Genomic DNA, 21,417 nt, shown 5'->3' with positions numbered 1-21,417 from the left:
GGTATGTAGCGTTCATTATTGGTAACACTTCTGGGCATTAGGAAAAATGTCATTCAACTTTTGCATTTCTTTTTCTATGATTTTTGGCTTTCTAACTCTTTTATACTGCACAGAATACATTTTTGAGTTCTCTGTACTTCCATTCGTAGTTGTGCTGTTTCCATAGAGGTCAGAACTTTATATTGCAGTGCAAAATGAGCCTACACTGAGTAAGAATGTGACAGGAGCAAAAAAAAAAATGCCCAAAAACTGCTTGGAGTTCAGAGAGTTAATATGAAATTCTTATGTGAGACCAGTTTCTCCATTCACTATGATTCACAGTCCACATTGTGACTCCATGTGAGTGTGAGATTGACAGGTGGCTCGCTGTAGTATCTGGTGTTCCACTGGACTGTTGAGGTGAACAAAAAGTAGAGCCTAAAGACAAAGCTCTAATCTTTCATATCTCTAATCATGCATGTACCAACTTCTTGGCTGTGATGATGAGCTCTGACCAACAGGGTCAAATCACACATAAAAGCAATGACATTTTCACAGGAAGGTGGCATCATCACTTGGAAAAGGATGAGGAAGTTGGATTTGCAGTAAGAGTTTGGTGAAGAACCACTGCTTGGATGCATTGAAAGGAGGCGGCTGACATGGTTCAGGTGTCTGATCCAGATATGTCAGAAATACCTCCTTCTAGAGGTATTCCAGGCACGTCCTGGGTAGAGACAGTGGGCAGACCCAGAGCGTGCTGGAGGGACTCCTGTACACATCCTGTGTGCTTCGGGAACACCTTAACATCTCTCAGAAAGAGCAATACGATGGGGTTGTTAAGAAGGATATCTTGCCAAGGATTAGACAGTGGAGAATAAATGGATGCACCAGCCTACATAAATACACCATGAAGTATCTGACGTTAAAGAATTTGTTGACACAAGACTCAAACTAACTGCAGAGAAACTCGTTTGAACCTATGCGTGGATGTGATTGTTCTCTGGGGTGAGCTGTGTGTGCTAGAGAGACGCAGATCAAGAAAGACGAGACGGGGAGTGGATAATGTCAGGGGGGTGCGGATTGGTAGTCCATTAGTGTCATCGGCATGTCACTAACTCTGAGCGTCATCGGTCCCTGTCAGGTTCCCTCCACTTGCTTGTCAAATGTGAAGTGGGGAGTGGCTGCTGCCATCACACAGACATGCTGTGAATTTCCTAAGACAGTGACTGATCAGTGCCAGAAGACTACAGTGACGTCCCAAAGCTTGTTTAGGCCAAACATAGTTAGTGACGCTTCATTTAATGGTAAACAAGGTCTGCAAGAAAAAGGTCTGATATTGACTCGAAATTGCCATCATTTAAAGTAAAAGTGGTTTAATAAAGAGAGTTTGATTTGAAAAGAGTTTTCCTCAGAGGCGTGCCTTGAAATTGAAGGAGCTTGAGGGAATTGCACAGAAGTAATCAATATGGGAATGTCTGTTTTTAGATACTGAGTGCATTTCAGACTGTTTGCGAATTAATCAATAGCAGAATATGTTTTGAGAGTGAGCGAAGGGGGTGGGATGAGGATGGGCTACTTCCTCCACCCGAGGGCTGCAATTCATCAGGGAGCTGACAATACACAGTGAAAAAGGACAAAGCACACTTGACATGGTGCTTCTGTGTGTGTGTGTGCTTGTTTGTGGAGGGGGGTGTTATGCAAGTGTGTGTGTTTGCACGCCAAAACATCATATCATGGTTTTTCAGCTCTCCGCTAGATTTCCCTGCTCTGGGGAGAGAGTTGTATTTCAGGAAACACGGAGTCTGGAAATATCCCGGTTGCTTGGGGAAAATCTATCACGCTTGCTTGTTCTTTGTACGGGAATGAATTTGGCAGTCACACAACTGAGGGAGTTCCGTTTTCCTCTCCGTCTTTGTCTGACAAGTCTACGCTGCAGCCCACACCTCAGTGATGGCCCCTGGGTGAATCTAAGATATATAGGTCTTCTCCTGTCAGAAAATGGCCACTCAGGGCTCAAGCCTGCAACAGAGGAGAAGTTCTATATCTCATATAGGAAACATTATTGAATATAAATGTTGCTTGGAGATGTGAGTTTAACCAGAAGCAGGGTATATAAATGTTTAATATTAATACACAACAGCATCTTGGATAAAGCGGAAATTTATGTTAAGAACGCAGGTCGCTTAGGCTGTTAAAAAAAAAAAAAAAAATACACTAAAGGGACGGATATTCATTTCCCAAAGCAAACCACGGGTACATTCTTTGTCACAACTGATCAATATGTGTGATTAGAACAGGGAAAGTGTCGCCAGCTAATAGTTTTCGAAAGTTAAAGATCATATCTCCCTGTAACTATGAACAAAAGCAGGTTTGCTGCTTCTCCCTGTTTACGCTGTTCCTTCAAGGAGCTGCACGTGTTCAGTAAGAGGTGAACGGGTGAGAACGCTACTGTGATGCTGTTGTTGCACAGTGAAAGTGAAGATATGGAGACTGGTGTGGCGTTAGACTGGGTTCACATCCCATCCCCTATACCAGCTGTCAACATCTGTAAACCATGACAGTAATGTTTCCATAATCAAAACATGACTGTGATCTTTCCCGACACAAACTGAGAGATTTTAGGAGTGTAATCAATCTGAATGTTAGCGCTGGATGATATAGCTGAAAAATTCATCGGGATAAAATGTTTATTTTGGTTGATATCGATAACTACTGCTAATTTTTAATTACCTATTTTTAATCAAGACCAGGAGAAAAAGGGTTAAATTTGAATTTAACCACTTTAGCTTGTTTATCGAGGTACACAGGAACGTTAACACAGGTATGAAAAATACACACAAATAAAAATAAAAATACATTCATTCCTTTATACAAGAGAAATAAGGATAAAAGACCTTGATACACATTGAATAAATACAGTGCAGTCCAAAGCACACAGAGGGTGACCAGGGTGAAGCTGCTGCACCATGGTGATGTTAAGGTTCCTACTAGTCTCGCTTTGCAAATCCATTCTGTAGAACATAATGGTATGACTGCACCACAGTGTCATTCTGCAATCACTGTGCGATATGATGCTATGAGTCAGGGATGGAGCAGGGACGGTTTGTTCATGCAACTTAACTCATTATTTGCTTTCATGGCATTGAATGCACTTTAGTGAAACAGGTCTATTATTGCTATTGATGAAGTGTCTATCGCAGGTCTAACAGAATTATAACAGCAAGATTCTTATAAAATGCTCAGATCGGCTGTTTCAGAAGGCAATGACAAACTTGTTTAGGTGCATGAATAAACAGGCAAGTATTGCTTTTTGCAAACGTTGTGTGTATTTGTTGAAGACCACGACGATACAACAGTACAACAGACCTTATTTACGCCCTAAAACATACTTTTTTGTGTGATGTAGGCATTTCCATTAATCCAGAGTCGGGGCTCTTTGTTGATACCATATCCACATGTCTGCACCCGTAAAGCTGTTATCCTCCAGCACTCAGCGTTGGTGTCAGGCAGAGATTTAAATGTGAGAAACAGAGTGAGAGAGAGAATAAACCAAAAATGCCAGATGTAAGCGTGGTTTAACAGGTTGCCCCACTGCTGCTTGGGACCAATTAGCATTTGTCATGACCAACTTTCACCCTGCCACCAGTCTGTATGTTTTGAACACGTATTTCATTTCACTTGCAATATGGTTCATATTTTATTAGCATCTCTAATTATCTCCATTTCCAGCCCTCCACCGCCTGTTTCCAAGTCACAGAATTGTTATCTGAAAATCACAGTGGAACAGACGCTTTGCTCCCAAGCAGTTGTGCTCATCTAATTATAAAACACTAGGTAAATGTTGAGCAGATGCCCTCAACCAATCCCCCCTACCCTCCTCCTCTCTGCCTTCCAATTGAGAGAGCCATTTGGTCTCATTCTAGTGTTACATTGGCTCCACATGGAGTGGTGATCCTTGCCAAGTGGCTGCTATGGCATAAATGAACCTAATCGCTCGCCAACTCTGCATACTGTCCGGTAGACAAGAACAAAAGAACTTCTACTTCAGTTAAAGTGGTGTCATACCCTGCTGTGGTGCCTGAGTCCTCAGCCTGTGCTGTCTGCTTCAGGAGTCTGTGTCTGCAGCGAGGACGCCTGAGTGTGACGGTGTCAGAGGACGCCGCACTACCGTCTCAGTGACAAGCGCTGCACTTCTAAATAACTAATGGCTCCAGTGTCCTTGCACCTTGTATTTGGCAGAGTCATGCCATAATTAGGCTGTTAGTGGTGGAAAGACAAAGAAAATGAAGGTAAATTGACAGTATGGGGACACACAGAGAGAAAATAGGCGCTTTTGCACTGCTGGAACTTGGCACAGGCTCAAGGTGGTGTGAACGTTAACAGGAATAGCTCCATAATTGGACGTTTTAGCCTTTCTGAGGTGGAGGATCCAACAGCTTCAACCACAACTAGCGCACCAAAACCACGGCAAATCGCAGTTACTGGACATAACTCCTCTTCTTTGAGGAAATAGAACAGTGGAGGGTTGTTATGTTTGCCGATATGGTGAATTTTACATTGTTGATTGTGATTTTTGAGAGGAGAAAAGTGCTACTTAGCGACAACATCGAAAGGGCAGAAAACATGGAGTTTGTGGTCTTTATCAGGTTTAATAAATCAGCGAGAGGCTCCTCAGAGGAACCCACCCCAGAGTCTGTAATTTCCCCCCTTAAATACAGGTAGTTCCTGAGGTGAGGACATGGGCAAAGGTTGGGGCTCCTTTAAAGCCGCTTACTGGGGCTTCGAGATTGTTGCTGTAGCAACTTGTGACCTGAGACTTTGTGCAGTCTGACGTGCCCGGCTTTGCTGCAATTTGATGGTACATTTATCTGACCAATCATGACGAACACCAGTGGAAACAGCACCTGAAAGTACCTGGAGCTTCGATAGAATCTTATGTTCCAAGAAGCACCAGACTTCAGTGCGAGGAGCTTCACTTTATATCATGCAGAGAATAATGAAAATCCACTTAGAACACATGATGATGGCCACATTATGTTGTATTAAGCCAGCATCACGAAAAAGCAGCAGTTATTTATTAAGATTAATTTGGACCCCGTGCTGTCTTTTCCTCTCCTCCTCCAGTGCTCACATGCTTCTCCTGACTTCATTGCCCTTCATACCACACACTCTGTGCTGGGGAGGCAGAGCAGCTGTCATTTCTGTCTGGCAAGAGTGTGTCTTCACTCCAACACAGCCACAAGTGACCTGTTCCTGTCTCCGAGCCAGGACAGATGACAGCCCCGCTGCAGCCTGTTTGGTCCAGGTGTGGGCTCCCGGTATGAACTTCATTGGTATCCAAACCGTGACTGTGTTTTCACTTAACACCTGATTAAAATTTAATCTTGGCCTTGCTAGTAGGGATAAAGGCTTGTAAAGCAATACTGAATTTCTGTGCCGGTAGGATGAGTCTGAAGTACACACACGCGTGGGAACAATCGCGCGTGTGCACACAGGCATCCATTACACAGTCGGACTATAAATCTGCCTTGGAATTAACCAGTGAGTGGAGGCTGATTGCTGTTGCGTTTCCCTCACAGTCTCACCAATGAGAATAAACGAGCGGATGGTGGCATGAACAATCCTTTATTACAGCCATTAGCCAGAGGAGCCGGAGACTTATGAAACATGGGACACCAAACACGCAGCCCAGTCGTCACATTCGTGGCCCGCTTATGGTTTCCATGGTGGTGTAAAGACCCCCACCACCGCACGCGCATCACATTGCCACATTATTCCCTCTGTTCACACAGTCGGTGGATTCGGTACGTTCGCCTGCTTACTCCTCGTAATGTCAAAATATTTCTGAAGCGCCAGCTAATAAGTGCAGCTCTGGAGTGCCTCCATGAGCTCAATATGTTCATCAACACATTTTTTTTTTTTCTTTTGGAGAAACTTCAAGATGTGGCAGAATCATTAATCAGAAACTTCGCAGTGTATCGCTTGTAAATCATACAACTCTTCCCTGGATGCACTCCTCAAACAACGACGCCAGGTGTTCTTAATCAAGATAGGTTTGTTTGCTTGTTGGGTTTTTTTTTGTTGTTGTTGTTGTTGTTGCATAAATTAGAATTGCCAGGTGGACTGTTTCTTCATTAATGTATTCTCCATCAAGAGCAAAGTAATGTTACAGCTCATTTACTGTGCAGAGCTTCAGGTCATATAAACATGTTTTGACAGATGTTTCATTACAGTCAGAATATACTGGCTGACATTGTTGTACTTACTAATCCCTGCTGCTGCTGCACAGTGATGCAGAGGCTCCTTGTTCATTGTTTTATAGTGAAGCAGTTGGGATGTAGTTCTCTAATGCTATTTAACTGACCATAACCAACAATACTGATGAACCTTAATTTAGTTACTGTTTGTCACTTGGCAGCTTTCTTAATGTAAATCAAAACACAATGCTTGGCTCTAAAGAACTGGACAGAGCTCAGACAAGCCTGGCCCGGCCTTGGCAAAATTTGACATAAATGTTGTCAAAATCTTTCAGGCTCACCATCATGATGAAGTGGCAAACTTAGCTCTCAACCAGTCAGAATAATAAAGCAGCTAAGACCTGCTTAATAAAACAAAACTGAACCACTGCTGTGTTTACGAGATTAACACAATGACCTAAAGCAAATGTTCTCTAATTCAACAAAATTTCCAGAGCTTGACACATTGGCGACTGCCAAGTGTTCTGCTTCACACACACCAACAAAGCAGTTAGCAAACACTTGACTGGACAGATCGGACACAGATGTGTATGTGTTCAGCAGGAAGGTGACCGATGATTCTGTAACAGATTAGTATATACGAAGGGGGAAAAAACAACATAAGGTGCTATAATATGGTGTTTGGGCCCTACAACAGTTTCAGTGCACCTTGGCATTGATTATCCAAGTTTCTGAAACTCGACTGGAACATTAAATACCAGTATTTCAAAAGATTATCTGACAAGCCGGTCAAAATCTCCCATAGTTGATGAGATCTGGTGGCTGTGAATGCCGTAGAACAGGATTCACATCACTTTCATCAAACCACTCGTGACCACTGATGCCCTATGGTTTAGGACGTCACCATCCAGGAATGTTTTAGCGTCATAGAAGTGATCATCCAGGACAACTCTGTTTTTGTGTTTTAATTTACAGTGACCCTTTCCTATGACGGGACATGCGGACTCAAACCATGTTTACAAAAATGCCCCCCGCAGCAAAACAGAACCACTGGATCCTGTCCCTGTAGGGGTCAAGCATTCAGGCCTGAGCTGTTCTCTTAGTGTACGCCACACATGCACTTGCCCACATGTCTAAAAGATGATTAATCTATCCTTTTTTTCAAATCTCTATAGACCAGTGTCTATGGTTTTTGCACCACTGATCTCTCAAATGTGCATTTGTCTTTGTAATGAGGAGTTTCTGCACTGTAGCCCTACGATCATGTCCTGCTCTGTGTAACTGTCGACAGACGGTTCTTGTTGACAGTCTCATCGCATCCTGCATTGACATGTCACCTGAGGAAGAGCTGCTCCTCTGGTTTTCCTACATTTCGCACTAATGCACCATAGCCATCAATTGTGCACTGATCACTGATGTCTTTCACATAGATGTGAGTGCAGATGCCATTTTAGCCGCTGTTCCTATTGAAACATGAGCCAGTTGAGCAGTCTGTGTGACTGAAGCTCCTGCCATCTGTCCCCTAACAACAAGCTCTTTTTCAGAGTCACTTAAATCGTTGACTCTCGCCATCGTGTTACGAAAACATCTGGGCCTGCTCAACATTTGTATACATGACAGAGCATCATTGAATGTTAACTACTTAACTGTACCATGCAGCGCAATTATGTGAAAGCTTCTGCATTTCATATGTTTCTCCTTTCCTTTATTCCACTTTATCTTTAATTTGTAACCAGTCTAAGTGTGATGTTGCCAAACAACAACAAAATCATCAGTTTGCGTTCTAATCATTTTAATTCTCAGAATATTGGATGTGCAAAAACGTATGCATTTGAAAATACCGATGGACATACTTAGACGTCTAACGCTAACGGCAGGATCACATCGCATATTTGTATCTATGGAAATGGACAGGAACTATAGATTATTCTGGTGCTAGATTATGTCTTAGATTGGTGAATCAAAGATAAAGTGAACTGGAATATTTCATTGATCATATTTCTTACTTTAAACTGTCAAATAAAGGGGTATCTACTTGAGAAGTCATGTTCTTCCCTGTATCTCAGGTACAGTATTTATCAGGCATACAGTAGCTCTTCTGAGTATCATTTGTCGTTCAAACTGTGTAATCAGGACACAGTGGGAAACACTGAATTGCATCCAATTTCCTCTCACTTCCCTTTGTTTATTGACTCGGGGACCTGACAAGGAGTGAGACTCGAGTGGGTTGAGAGAAAACCACAGACGCTAACTCTCCTAACCTCTCGCTGGCACTTTTGCTGTGCCACGAACAACACAGCGGGGAGTCGTGAAGTAGATTGATTACACTTGTGATCACTCTTCTAAGATAATGTCCTTCCTTTTAATCATGCATTGTGCCGCTGCTCTTTACAAGGATAAGATTATCATCAGCAGCTTCATCACTGTCTCATTGTAAATGCCATCCTAATTGGATGGCTCTGCTTTCCGATGGAAGTTTTGATCCTATTTACCGCTGCGTGTCCTTCAGCTGAAATGGGATCCCTTCTGGATGCTGCGCTTTCGCTGTCTGCCGTCTATGTGTTGCTTTCTCCCTGTGTGAGTGTGTAGATTGTCAGTTTCCAGGTGAATGTAATTACTCTACAAAACTCCCTAGGACTTCTACAACTGCTCTCTGTAAAATCAAAGAGTTGGCAGTATTTGCAGTACGTTAGCTTGATCCCTGCGGTGTTGAGCTTTGCTGAGCACTCTGAAGTCAATAGCCTCGTATTTACTCATTGGGTACCAGTGAGGCCTTATAATCCTGTGACTCCATAAACCTGACATTTCATCGGCTCACTGCCCATTTATCTGGCAGGCGTCTTCTGGCTTTGCTCTCTGCGAAACATTCCCATTGTTTGAATTAAGATGTGAAGATGAGTTTGGTGAAAGAAAGCTCGAATGAGAGATGAGACCTCGCCGCCTCGGGCTATCAACAGTAATTCAGGCCTATTATTCTCTTTGATATTCGCAGAAATGACCAGACCTGCTGGCTGTCAGTCCATGGAGCAGTCTCAATTTTTCTGGTCTTTTCAAGTCCTTTGTGCGGGTTGACGTTTTTGATGGGATGCTAATTACTCCATTTGACTATGGGGAAAATGTTACAAACAGCAGCCTCAGATACAACGACAGCAGCGGTCGCACACAATATGCACAAAATGAACTGTTTTGTGGATTGATTCATTCTTCCTCAGCACGTAGACATAAATTTTAACCGCTTTGTTGTTTAAAACTTCTCCCCATCTTCTTTCTCGCCTTGTTTCCTCCTCCTTACTTTCTTTCTGCCCTTCTCTCCTTGACGCCCCACCTGCACTGGCTCCGAGTTAATGGCTAACAGGCAGATCAGTGGTCAGCCGCAGGGGTCCCGGCTGACCTTTCAAACCCTCACAGTTTATTATTTGAACTGGCAAAGCCCCACGTGCCACAGTCTGACCTCCAATCTCATTCCCAAACCAGCCACCGTGTGACAGCCTCGCAGACAAAGAGCCAGTTGGAGAGAGAGGATACAGGCAAGAATGATGAGATGCCTTTGTTGTGATCATGAGTGTGTCTGGCGTTATGTAAATAGTGCTTATCCGCTCTTAATTGCCTCTGCTGCTAGGATGAGCATATCAAACGTGAAGGAAACAATTTGCCGCATTCAAAGTCTCTCCAGGCCACAGTGAATAAGACCGGACCTGGCATTTGATGGCACTGCTAGTGCCATCTGTTACCTGTGCCATCTCATCTGCACTCTGAAACTCCTTGTGAAATAGCAGATAATGAGGAATAAATCTGGTTCATTACAATTTGGGTTTTATTGTTCTTGGTTTTGCATTTATTTGCGTCTGTAAAAACATCATGCATAATCAAGTTAATTGCTAAGATCCGGAAATGAAAGAAGTCAGATGGAGCAAGAATCATGAATAAACCAAGAAGTCAAGTTAGAATACTAATTGTAAGTTTTCATTTCACTTAACAGACCAACTTGGTTCATCTTTTTCCTACCTAGTACCTACTGTGTAATAAGCGACTATCACTTATACGAGGGAAGGACATTTTAATATTTCTCTGTTTCTAAGAGTTTGACTATCTGGAATTAAAACTACAGATATCAGCATAGTCACTTTGGCTAGTCGTAGTAGTCAGAATTTATGTTCAAGATGATTGTTAAAGGTATCTCTAATTGAGCTATGACTAGTCAAAATAATAATCTGTTGTGTATGACGTAACTCGTGCAAGGCTCACCATTGGGTAATGGTAAAGTAAAGCTTTTGAAGAGTGTTAGAAGAAGTGATGTTGGTTGCTGTGAGGAACTACATCCAAAATGCCATTAAATAGAAAAAAAAAACATCATAAAGGAGTTTGTGGTATAACGAGAGCTGCGTTCATTAGAGACTTGTGGTTGAATTTTACCAAAACTTTGGCCTCAGGCTGCTCTTACATGCTCCTCCTGACTTAACTACAGACGTCTGCGACCTCATTTCACCTAGTTAGAACTCAAATTAGAGAAATCTGTAATCACATTTTGACGAGGCAGAATTACAATTGGAAATATATTCAAAATGATTTTGACAAGTTAAGACTTAATTTAACGCGTCTAAAGAGGACAATGGAGATATCTTAAATCGAGGGGAATAAAAGATATCTTGGACAGGAATTAAACTGCAAAAATCTGCAGTGAGCTGAAGAAGAAGAAACTTCATACACATGAGTGGTAGAAGTGATGTTATTTGTCCAAGGTTGAATGACAATGTGAATATCTGAAATTACAAGTGTGCCTGGAAAGTCATTTTCTTATAAATAGCAAGACTAAGTGTGTGTTGCAGATGTTTGCAATTCTTTTCACCATCGTCAAAATGACTTTTGAAATATTCTAATACATATCCAATCTAGTTGCTAATGATAAAAAAGACTTGTCATGGCCACCTTCTGTTTTATCCTGCCTTTGCCCAAAGGTCACAAAATCTTCCAAACAACACCTATAAATAGCATCTGTACGGCAAACTCAATGTAAAGTTAGCCAGCATTGTAACAAGCCAACATGTTCTGTTAACCTTTTCACTGGCTCCCTTCCTTCCTTTACTGGTGTAGAAGTGTTGTTCAAGGGAGAACAACATAAACAGCCAACAAACAGCAGTGAGGGAGACTTCAACTTTGCATTGAAAATCCTCCTGCTATGCACCTTCATTTGTCGCACCTCCCCTCTGCCTGATTCACAGCACATAAAGAGGTGTTCCATGTCAGTACCCACTTGATTTTCTTCAGTCAGCATATGGATGGCACCATTACTCCTTACAACATCTTTTCACGCCAGCCAAGCCATTTTGCTGATCTGCACAGCGCATAGCATCATCCAACTATCCCACCCGCCCCCCCACACACCTCCCACTCCTTTCCCACCTCCCCCCCAAACCAATTACCAGTTATCACCAAGGAGGAGGCTGTTCATCCATTAGTTATTCATCCACCCAAGTGCCGCTTTTACTCTAATTCGATTTTCTCCCTCCATTTTACATTAAAACTCAGTCCAAGACGGCAAGATCTTAAAAGTTAAGCACAGAGATTAACTGTGCATCTCTAAATCTCTTTAACAAATATACCCTGCATGTACCATTAACCTTGAACAAGCTGATTAACTCAGCACTCCGTTTCCCTCAACAGTCCCAAATCATATTTAGAATTTGCAGCAGAGTTTTATAATACAGTCAAAAAGGGAAAAAAAGAGGACAGCACAATTATCTCACATTCAGCCGTAATCTGTTAGTGATGAAGATGGAACGCTGTATTGATCTAATTTCAAGGAAAGGTGGTCATAAGCCGAGCAGGAGGAAGTGGTAGACGTTATTGCACCATTGTCTGGCAAACAGAGCTATGTATGGACATCTGTGTGTTTACCCAACAAACTTTTATGTGCAGCAGTGTGTGATTTGTGTGACTGTCTATCTTCAAAGTGTCAGTGTGCACAACTATGTGAGGTTTGGTCAAAGTGTGGCCAATGGAAAGCTGCCTATTTATAGCTGAATGTAGAGAAACTGTTGCAGAAGCAACTGATTATTACAACCACAGGAACCCACAACTGGTGAACAGCAAGTACATTAAAACATGTGATCAATTACTCATTATACAGAGTGTTAGAAAAGTTCCAGGACTGGTGTCACAAAAGATATATTTCAAAACCCTTCAGACGATCAACCAGTACGTCTACAAAGAGATCCTGCAGCGTTTGCTTTGTTCAGTGCGCGAGATGAGGCGAGAGTTGTGTCATGACAAGCCGTGGCTGCTTCACCATGACAACGCGCCTGCACATGATACCCTGATCATCTGACAGTTCCTGGCTGAGAAGAACATCGCCGTGCTGGAGCAACCTCCCTACTCACCCCACCTGGCTCTGTGGGATTTGTTCCTCTTCCCCAAGCTCAAGGGGGTCATCAAGGGGACCCGTTTTGAAGATGTGGACGACATCAAGATGGCTGTGACGACGGAGCTTCAGAGGATCCTGGAAGAATCCTTCTAGGAGTGCATGGCGGTGTGGCAGAGAAGGCTGGGAAAGTGGGTGATTACTTCAAAGGGGGAAAACTTGTAGTTTGTAGTTTAGATTTGAAATATATCTTTTGTGACATCAGTCCTGGAACTTTTCTGACACACCTCGTATATAACTGAAAGTTTGTCAGTAATCCATTCATGAGCGCTTCCTTCACCTGCCCTGCAGCGCCACACTTTTGACATTGAGTGTTGCGAGAGTTCATGCTGAGACCTCTTCTCCCTTTGTCCTTTCTAAACAGTTGTCCTTGCGATGAGCGATTACGCCGCGAGATTGGATAATAAACGTATGTAAAAAGGTGCCCGATGAATTTTAGAGCAGATTGAAAGAGGTGATACACTTTCAACGAGTTGCGCAATAAAGGGAGTACTCCACACAAGATTGGTGCTCAGAGAAGAAAATTGGCAGAATTCATCAAATGTTCTGCGGGCATAAAACCCCGGCAGCGGCGCGTAGGGCCTTTAATGTGAAAAATAGCCCAGGGGCCTTGTGGAGTGTGTTTTATGTGGTTGGAGGGGTTAAAGGAGGCCTGTACATTGGCTCATGTAGAGATGTTGAGGGGATTGTGAGATTTCCCCAGTGGCATCCTTGCTCTCTCTCTCTCTCTCTCTCTCTCTCTCTCTCTCTCTCTCTCTCTCTCTCTCTCTCTCTGTTTCATGTCATCGGAGCGTTGCTGGAGTCGCTGAGACAGTAGCACTGACTGTCTAGGAGTGATTTATGCAGTCATGAGGGCTGCACTGTTGCAGACCTTGGCCCGTATTTTATTCTGTCACTTATTATTGAAATGAGACATTTGGGTGTAAAGAGAAACCCAATCCGTTTTTTCACTGAGAGGATGAGGCAGCAGTCATGTTCACGTCAAATCTCAGTCTTCCAGCATTTGGAAAGTCCTCAGGGAGTGTTTAATTCCACTTCTCTGCGAATGTTCCCGCTCTCACTTGTACATAGTCTTTTTTTTTTTTATTTATGAAAATTCAAATTCAGTTTCACATGTTGAGACAGAATTGCAACAAGCTGATGCGATTGTTGAAGCTGCAGTGCAGTGACTGCTGTTCAGGTGGTAAAGAAGAGACAGACAATAGCAGTCAGTCAGTCAGCAGCGTTTCCTCTGCTCTGCTGTTGCATTGACTTTGTTGGAGAAGTAAACAAACTGTGTAGGACCTTTTTTTGTGGTAATTAGTTTTGCCAAAAGCCCAATGCCTTTCCTGCTTTGACGATGTAACATTAGTTGTTTTTGGAGCATTTCTGAGGCTTGAATAGCCATAAATCATTGGTACAAAGGTTGAGCAAAAGTGCTTGCTTCACCATTTCTGTCATCTCTCTGCTGTCATCTCCCTAATAAGAGGCATAAAATGCCAGGAGCTACTTTAAAACTCACAAATTTCAGGGAACAGTGTGACATGAAATATCCAGTCAGGGCTGAAAAACTTGTTTCCAGATAGAAGCATCCATCCATTATCTATACACTGCTTAATCCTCACCAGGGTCGCAGGGGAGCTGGAGTCTATCCCAGCTAACTCAGGGGGAAGACAGAGGACACCCTGGACAGGTCGCCAGTCTGTCACAGGACTACACTCAGAGACAGACAACCAAGCACACTCACAATTTCACAATTTAGAATTAGAATTAACCTCAGCCTGTCTTTGGACTGTGGGGGGAAGCCGGGATACTCAGAGAGAACCCACGCTGCACAGGGAGAACATGTAAACTCCTCACAGAAAGATCTGAAGCTTCCTAACTTCTAACTCCAACAACCTCTGAGCCACCGTGCAGCCCCAAGCTCCACCAGAAGTTCACAAATTGACATGTTCCAAAGTGTAGAAATGATTGATTTAACTGTATGCAGAAGACTTCTATGTTCCATGCTGAGGAACACAGATGATCAATTGAAAACTGCACATTGGGAGTAATACCGGTGGCCCCTTTCACTTTGATAGAAGAAGAGTGGTTTCCACTCTGTCAGCACACAGTCGAGATGGTTGACAAGAGCAATCCTCTGTCCCCAGAACATAAACCTGGAGGTGAGACTGACCAGACATGTAGTGCTCATCAACTGTCCCTTCTCTGAATTCCAAATCTTTTGTAGTATAGAGTCGTAGTATTAGTAAGTATGGAATTTTACAAAACAACTCTAAACTGTTTTGTGCAACAAAGGACACAACTAAATATTCCATCACCCTAATACCACAATGTATTATGTTACCTTTTCTTTGCCACTGACGTGAACTGTCCAGATTTTTTATCAACTTGGAACTTGATCCATAATGAAACTGGCTGTAAGAACTGGCTATCAGAACCTTCCATCCATCGGTGTCCTCTAACTCTTTCATCTAATGGCTCCGCACAGCTGACTGGACCCTAACTATGAGGGGGGTCACGTTACCTTTTCCCAAAAGATGAGACGATGGAACAGGCGTGTAATCGACGGCCGTAAGCGCTACACTCCCGGGGCTGGATGACCTACATGTTACACTTTCCCCATCTGCCTGCATACACTTAACACCCCACAGGCTGCCACTCAAACCAGCAGGTGACGGCGCACCGGAGATACGGACCGCGTGTAGCAGAGGCTTACTGCATGTACAGATGTTAGGCGCAACACCCAAGGTTACACAGTTAAACCATGGTTGTTGCTGAAAACCTTGTTTACTTGTCAGTGTAGTTGAAGTAGAAAGGATGACCTTGCTTCATTCATTTCGCCGCGCTTCCAGTTCAACCAGGACACGCGTGCAGACGAACGCTTTCTCCTTGTTCACAGCATAAACTCCATAAAATTGAAAACAAAAACATTTCATTAAAATTCAAAGTGCTACATGCAAGCCATAAAGCAATGTATGCAGTTAATTCAAAGGCATAAAAAAAAGCTAATGGACTATTAGAGTCTGCTGCCTGAGGCTGCCTTTTCTCCTTGCAGAAGAAGTACATCAATCACTACTATCAGTAATCCGCTGCAAGCTGCCGCCAGTGTCTGCGCCTCCTGCCACAGAAACGGTCCCTCAGCAGAAGCAGCCTCAGATGTGGCTGAAGTTGACATGTTAACAGATAAACTGGCCGCACTTTCGCACCACTATCACTACATTCTGCCCCCAGTCTTTGGAGATATTGATGGGAGGCAGCAGTCGATGAGACAAAAGCAGTGACAGAGGAGACGCCTGAGGAGTCGAGCTAAGCTGCTGCGTGTTTGTTCTTCCTCGCTTGTCCCCTTACCTGGAGGATAAACGATAAGATGGGACACAGATGAGAGCACCTTCAGGATTATGCTCCGCTGTAGGCGACTACAAGCTCATAATTGTAAAAAAAAAATAGCGACTTTTGCTGAAATTTTCAAGTAAGTCTGTTTGTTTGTTAGTAACAGCTCAGAACAGCTTAAAGCGACGTGAGATATTTACTGAAGCGGACACTCCGGCGCGTCACAAGTACACAATTTTTGGAACGTCTTTGTCAATATGGGACTCTGCCACAGAGAAAATGAAAGAAAAGAAAAGAAAAGTGGCTTCATCCTTTTGTTACACTCCACTAAGCTGCTTTACTGCGTTTGTTGTTGGAAAGCTGGTGGTCGTCTCGGGGGGCTCTGAATGAAAACACATTTCTTTTCTGGCTACAGCTGCCGCATATCCACGTGCAAACAGCCAACAGATGTGTCTTGATTCCAGCTACTCCATCCCGGCGCCCATTTCCATCCAGCTTCACATTTACCTGATCATCTCCTGTCCAAACTGCAGAGCAAATGATCTCTCATGAGTAATCACTGTTGTTTTGTTCTAGACCAATAAGATAATTCATGTTGACTCTGTTCGTATGGAGCAGTTTTAGCGATGAAGCACTTGCAGAGCTGCTCCGGGCTCCATAAACACTACAGCTGCTAAATAATTTGTTGCAAGCAGATTTTGTTTACCAGCATGTGTTTATGAATGAATATGAATTTGCATACTTTGCATGCACACTTGAGAAAGATAGTGGAACTACATGGAAATGTGTGATGAAACTTTTAACAAGCTGCAGCTTGTACTGAGTGTAGGCAGTCGCTGTGGGGGAAAAAAAATAGTGCTTAAGATTAGAGAATTTAGCCAATTGCAAAAAAAAAAAATAAAAAATCACTTTGTAAACTTACCTTCAGCATTCAGGCATGTTGAGTGGTTTTGCACTTTGTAGAAAAAAAGCTAAGCTGACGACAGATCTTCAGTATGCAAATATCTGAGAACATCTAAAAAGCTGCAGCCAGGATTGTAGAAACCCTTCCCATCTGTCAGTAAGGACTACAGAGCCACACAACTAACCGAGACAGCGTGTTTAGCTGGATAGCCATCAGTCAAGGGGACACAACAATGATGGCAAAGTCCCTCATGCAAGAGTTGAGACTACTTAATATTCTTCTGTTTATTAGGGATTAATTGTTCCATCTGGCTCTCATGAAAACCAGTGAAGAAAATAAAAAAAAAACAAACAACAACAACACTCCCTCCTTTTTATCCTGACGTGTTTTCTCGCCTCATTGTGGCTAGTAAACGGTGAGGCTTGGAGGAGGAGCCTGGACTGGACAGTCAGTACCTGAGGGAGAGCTGGGAAATTTGATCATTTTTCTTCGGGTCTGTCATACGCCATAGGCTGCCTCATTTGTCTGCTCCAACTCCTTTGTTTCCACCCGACTCACTGTTCTAGGATTAGGCTGCAGAGCGAGAGGCGAGCAGCAAAAGAAGACAGAAAGAAAGAGAAATACAGTCCAAGGAACTATATGAGCTAATTATTATAGTGCTTCATGTTTCTTTAATACAGTACTTAGGTCTAATGTATGTGTTGCAGTATTTAATGCATGCTGAGTGGTCGAAAATGAATGAAAGCAGGTTTGGAGAGTGAGGCGAGGAGGGAAGAGCGAGGCTACACAACAGTGCATTTGTGTTGTGGTTTTTTTTTTTTTGCTCCAAATTGCCCTGCAGTTCCACAGGAGTGATGTTGACCCAGTTTATCTCCCGCTCAGGTGATTAATGCAACATCGCTCCAAACAAAGGTCACATCAGGAGGCAGGGGAGCAGGCCAGAGCACAACAAGAGCTAAGGGAGTTATATATGACTACTGTTATGGCTGAGAAAATCAGTTGTTTGTTTTTTTGTAGGGCATCACTCAGTCTCCAGGGACATACATGGAGAAGTGAAAGAAACAAAACAATAGAAGACACACATATACACAATGAGGCAAGAATGAGACTAACACACTACTGCTAGTATAACAAATATATTACCATTATTGTTCCCATATTAATGTTTTTTAAACATTGAGTTAGCAGGTAGTGATGTTATGCTATGGAGATGTCAGATGGAATAAATGAAAATGATGCTCCACTGATATAAAGATTAATTTTCTTAAAGGTGCAGTATGCAAGATTTTGAACATTGATAGCATTAAGCTAACAGCTATCTAGTATTGGAGGTGTTAATGAATAAGTGTTAAGTGACTATTTGCAGTATTAATTGATTAAAAATATACCAAGCGATGAGGAAGAGGACAAAAGACATGTCTGTTAGAAAATGTATTGCAGACTAGCTGTAGTACATCGTGGCACCATCAGGTGGCGTCTCTTTCTATTTAATGACATGGAAGACTGGATCTTGTCATGTAGAAAAAAATAAGCTCTTGTAGCCATTTGGCAAATAAAATCAAGATGATTATGCAGCAAATGTTAAGCGTATATGGTTAAAAATGGCATCATCAGCATATGGAGAAATGCCCACTCTACTTTATTTGTTACTCCGTTTAATCAATTATTGACCGATCATGTGGCCAACACTGCATAAGAACATTTATAAAAATTTGCATCTATGTCTGCTATGTAATGATATTGCGGAGTAATGATGATGACTGAAATTGCACCCCTTTTTGTTATAGTACAAAATTCTCCGTTCTGGCAGCCTGTCCGGCCACACATGCATATTAGTACATTTGAGTTCCTCCCTTTGAAACTGCTGATGACGTTACACACCAGATTGGCCAAGCAGAAAACCCAAATAATTTCAAAACAAAATGTTTTATTTTTGTTATTTACCTAATGCATGTGCACTCATTTGGTTTCAGCTCAGTGTGGTGGTTTGTTCTGCTGTTTAGAGGCTCTGCTTTGGTGCTTCTCTGCTCTTGAGAAGGTCACATTATGAAGACGGCAAAAAGGCGGGGAAGATGCTTGCCTACCAAACTTGTACAAAAACACGCAATTATTTCTTTAAGGGATAGTAATAGTATGGTACTTCTCTCCGTTTCTCTGTTTCCATACATGGGTCTACTCCAGTCTGATGGACTGTGGAAACAGACACACACAGAGCAGAACACAGTTAATGTGTCTGTTTGGTTTGGTCTGAGATGCTGATACTCTAGTTGTGAAAAGATGCTCACATAACTTTTAACAGATGTTTGTCTGGAGCTTTCTAAAGTGATAAACAGATAACCCTGGATGATGCCAGTGGGAGAGAGTTGCATTATAGGAAGTGTTCTTTTATATTTTGTTTCTCATAAAGAGTGTCTCTTGTGAGTCCAATGACATTATAGAAGAGCAACACCACATAAATTGCTGGAGTGTTGTGTTAAGAAGCAGCAATGTTAGGACACCAGCTGTGTAATACTAAGATCCAGATGACGTCTGTGTGTGTGTGTGTGTGTGTGTGTGTGTGTGTGTGTGTGTGTGTAACCTAACATGGGAATAGAGACAAATTCTGTGATATCTTTAGACTGTCTTTGCTTCTTATTTGTTCACATAATAGAGTAGGGCACACCGTGAAGGTTGGGTTCCACTTAAAGGGTCACAAAATCAATCAGAGAAGTTAAGAAATGATTAATGTCTGTAATATGTTCCCCCAGATTTCTTTAATTTTTGTTAACTGGATAGTTTTACCTTTTTCTCATCTGTTAAATATTAATAAGAAACTAAACTTTTGCTGCTTTCTTAGTTGGAAGCCAAAACAAGTGGGGAACCTCCCTCGAATGGGATCTAATCAGGAAGTGTTGCATGTAGCGATGTAGACATTTTTTATTGGAGAAAATAAAAAACCCATTCTGAGCCGGGCTTTACAGACGATTTATGCTGTCAGGTCCTATCAATACCTCGCTGCTGTTTAAAACATGTTGAGTAATTTCCCAAAATACACTGTGTCAAATCCACTAAGTTGTGTAACAGAACATGTATGAGTGAAGAATTAGTGGAGGGGATATCTGGCATTAAAAATAAAAGCTTTCGCTGTAGGATTCCCTGGTGGTTTCTATGTCTTTAATGTTCGTTTAAAGGCAGCACATACACACCAGCCAGTTACTTGAAACTGTCTACCGCTTGTGAATTTAGGTCATTTTGTTAGAGTCTGAACTAGACTACGTGCTTATATTTCCACCACTATGCTGCATTTTTAACAGAGTGTGTAATTCAGGCCCTGAAACACAGCTGCTTTTCAGTTTCACAGCCTTCCACGGCTGACACTTGAGGATATAAATGTTTTTATAGTTATCATTTTAACCAATTTCGGTTTGCTGTGTGAGCAAAAGGCTCCACTCCAAAGCCGTATTTAAATAAAACAGTAGGTGTAATTGCGCTCCTGTGCCCACCTTATTTTCCTTTCTTATTTTTGCGGTTATCTAAATTATAATCTCTGGTTTCAGCGTTTATACCAAAGCGCATTCTCTGAGGTATTCCACATCCATAGTTTCTCTTCCAGAGAAATTACTGGTGCTAAATGAAGCAATGATTTTCTTCATATGTGCCAGCCGTAGTGCAAATGGTTTTCAATCTGCCAGAAAATCCAGTTCATTTTCTGGAGATGAGGATGAAGATGGAATGAGTGAACAGGGGCCATTTGGGCATTGATCAAACATTCTGATAATGTTGCATCAAACTGTGTTTTGTATGTATGTTTTCCAGCGTTGTATTCATGAAATGTTCTTTTTGATCATCTGTTGAGAACACATTCAGGGAAAAATACAGTTAAATAAAAATTGTGTCTGAATGCAGCCATCCTCAGTATAACTGTAAAATTGTAGGAGGTATATGAGAGCATGGCCTGAAGGACACAACAGTCTTTACACAATAGGTTATATTTTCAGAGACAAGACTGTAAACCAGTGCTGGAATCTGATGCTTCCCAGGAAGCCTTTCAAATAATGTGCAGCAACTTATATTCAATTCAGTGAGGACACTCATGCCAGCATTCGCACCATTTGTTGCAACAATGTCCACTTTAGTTTGTCAGTGTGGCTCTGCTCATGTATCCTGACACTTGTTACACAGAACCAGTCATCCTTGGAAACTGGATAAGGCACAAAGGGAGGTGATTGGATGAACCATCTGTCAATCTCAATCTATCATGGACTAACTTCAACTGTGGCCACACCTAAAACACAAGTGCCAGTAGGTCCTCATAAGATGCTGATTGGTTCAAACCATTAGCCACAAGCGTTTCTAGAATCTTTTGAATCTCATGAAAATCAAGCTGCCTTGCAAGGTAACTTCTCATGTGACGCACTGGAACAAATGTAAGGAAGCGTGACACTGATCTGAGCACCTAATAAACATCAGCACAGAAAAGACTCAGTCCTTCAGCTTTCACTTGGTCTAAAAAGCCCAATAGAAGATGGAACACTCCGAACACGGAGGTTTAGTAGAACTAGTCAATCCCTACATCAGCTCTGCTTCCATGAAATGATTTTGAGCAAATGTTGCAAAAAAGGCACCAA

General features: G+C 42.3%; 1 protein-coding gene across 1 annotated transcript in view; it reads left to right on the top strand.

Annotated features, from left to right (window-relative positions):
- LOC103375895 (PDZ domain-containing RING finger protein 4-like) overlaps nucleotides 1–21,417 on the top strand; it is a 55,285-nt gene that overhangs the window by 10,775 nt on the left and 23,093 nt on the right. The window lies entirely within an intron of this gene.

The sequence above is a fragment of the Stegastes partitus genome, unplaced genomic scaffold, assembly GCF_000690725.1.
Source record: "Stegastes partitus isolate 25-593 unplaced genomic scaffold, Stegastes_partitus-1.0.2 Scaffold3628, whole genome shotgun sequence".
In the NCBI taxonomy this organism is placed as follows: Eukaryota; Metazoa; Chordata; class Actinopteri; family Pomacentridae; genus Stegastes; species Stegastes partitus.
The sequence above is the reverse complement of the archived record's forward strand: the minus strand, read 5'-3'. Positions and strand labels throughout refer to the sequence as shown.